The sequence below is a fragment of the Alosa alosa genome, chromosome 20 (genome assembly GCF_017589495.1).
Source record: "Alosa alosa isolate M-15738 ecotype Scorff River chromosome 20, AALO_Geno_1.1, whole genome shotgun sequence".
Classification (NCBI taxonomy): Eukaryota; Metazoa; Chordata; class Actinopteri; order Clupeiformes; family Clupeidae; genus Alosa; species Alosa alosa.
Window position 1 is genome coordinate 3,225,602 of NC_063208.1, and position 2,500 is coordinate 3,228,101.

At 41.0% G+C, this 2,500-nt stretch overlaps 1 protein-coding gene across 1 annotated transcript in view; it reads right to left on the reverse strand.

The window, feature by feature from the left end:
- Positions 1–2,500, reverse strand: part of LOC125285310 (ankyrin repeat and MYND domain-containing protein 2-like) — an 11,137-nt gene that overhangs the window by 2,954 nt on the left and 5,683 nt on the right. The window lies entirely within an intron of this gene.

Genomic DNA, 2,500 nt, shown 5'->3' on the forward strand with positions numbered 1-2,500 from the left:
CAGTAAGTGTTGCCCATAGACAGTAAGGTGTTGTCCCCAGCAATATGGCGGCCACGTTGACGTATGCCACCTAATAGAACTCAACAATGCGGTATCTAGCTTTCTAATATGTATGTTAGAAGATTTTCACTTATTACATATAACTATAAGAAAAAAACAAATCAAAAAGTCTTGCTAAAAGCAAATAATACAAAAATAAGTATATATTCCCTTCATGGGCGGATTATGAACTTTCGGGCCCCTGGGCCCAGATATATTAAGGGCCCCCCACTTATTGTCATATACAGTGGGTCCCAGTTAAGTTTGGACAGGTTCCTTCATGAATCACGCACCCCATTTTCTCAGCAGAAATGGCACAAACTGCAGTTGACACAAACAACCACAAGGTGTCACTTGGGAGTTCTACCACTACTATTTTTGATGCGACTTGACTTAACTGCTTCCATGAAGCAGTGAGCCATTACCAAACATATATGATAGTGAGTTTATATATCTTATACCCTATTTGTCACTGTTACTTATAGATGTGATAGTGTAACGATAAAAGCGCATGAGACTTTCAGCGGGGGGCACGGAACTTAAATTGATCCGCGGTAGTTTAAGCTTACACTTAAACAGACAAAACATTCTAATATGAAAATGTAGATGCAATTGTTGTAAAATGGTGCAGCTCCTTTAAAGAAAGCCCGTCTTGGGGATGGAAAGGAGAAAGCGAGGGGATGTGTGTTAGAACTTAGATCGCGTGTGGAAAAAGTAGGCGTGCTGTTGAGACTGGCGAGTCATATTCAAAATAATGCAAAAAATAAATCCGCAGATAAAACCATATCCTCATTCATTGCAACCGCCAGCATGCCTGCTTACCCGGCGTTCAAACGAAAAAAAAGATATCAAAGCACCTTTTTTTGAATGTAGCACTAATTTTTTTTAAAACAGCTGGACAAATGGGTTTAGCTAATTGATTATAACCTGCACACCAGCAATTGTTGAACATTTACCTGTACAAGACAGTAGCCCAGCCTAACAAGCATGTTGCATGTTGTAGGCCGACTGTAGACTGTCACTTAAATTGCAACCGCCAACATGCCTGCTTACCCGGCGTTCAAGCGGCGGCCGAAAAAGATATCAAAGCAACAAGAGGGTTGAGTCTGAATGACACGGAGTTCAGACTCATATTGCTCCCTCATAACCATCTATAAAAAAAGTGTTTTCTTTTCTTTTTGAGCACGTCGAATCCCAGGACATAACGCACTGGACCTTATAATAGGCTCGAGATATAATTCCAAAGGGGAAGATAGGGGCTACTGCACTTAAAACTTAAAAAGATTGAACAAAGCTTCCCTGAATTTGAAATCGCGATCAGTGACTGGCATCGGGTGAAGCTTTTTTTTGAGGGTTGAACAGGCTCACGATATTAAAACTATTTGGCATCTCAGCGTCATAGGAGAGACTGGGCTCTCCTTCTATGAATTGAAAAAGACGTTATGCTACCTGCAAAATGGCCTATGATTTCATTGCTGAGTTTGCGGCAAAAGCAAGACAATGTTTTTTCAGAGTAAGGATATGGCGAAATCAGTGTCATTTATTTGTCCAATGTTAGCCTATAGATACAGACCAGTACATCTTATCAACAGTTTGAATGTCGTGTGTGTTTCTGCTCATTGACAAATACCGTTCAACGCAATGATTCATGCCCAATTAATTTCCCATGTTAAAGTGGTTAGCCTTTGTTACACTATTTGGTTTAGAGATGATGTAGCCTATGATAAACACCATATGGCCAAATACTCAGCTAATGTTATAGGCTATACAATTTCCCCTCTTAAAGACAAGATGGTGTAGCTTATTAGACTAGGCTACTAAAATGCACCGGCGGTAGCCTTGGCTATGTGTAAAATAAGCTATCGTGATGATTTCATGCCGCGTAAGTTCATGCATCTGTCAAGTTCGCACAGGGCCTCGTACCCCCTTGCGTGGGCCCTGCAGCTCCTCCTAAGACAGCGAGGAAAAAAGTTAAAATATCGCGATAAACCCGGGAAAAGTCGACAGGTTTGTTTCGGTCCGGTGATTGTTTGTGAATTATTGCAAATGACAGCCTTTTTTCAAGGCTTTTTTAAGGAAGGTGTTGTATGCAAGCTCCCAAATTGACCCACTAGCCTGCAAAGAAGGCATCAATAAATTGTTGGGACTGGGGAGGGTCATGCGTTTTTCTCAATCACTTTGGAGGGTCATAGAAAAAATTTCTTGCTGGCGAGGAGGGTCGTCTTCTTTGACTAACGCTCCCAAAACTCCTCCGGTAGCCCCTTAAATAAATAACGAACAGTCCCTAATTGATTATAGCCTGTAGGCCTACACCAGCAATTGTTGAACATTTACCTGTACAGGACATTGACAGTAGCCCAGCCTAACAAGCAGATGTTGCAAAAGACATCAAAAGACGCAATTAATCAGAAATAAATAATGTAATCTGCATTGCTTTATTTAACAAACTGCAAGCAACACA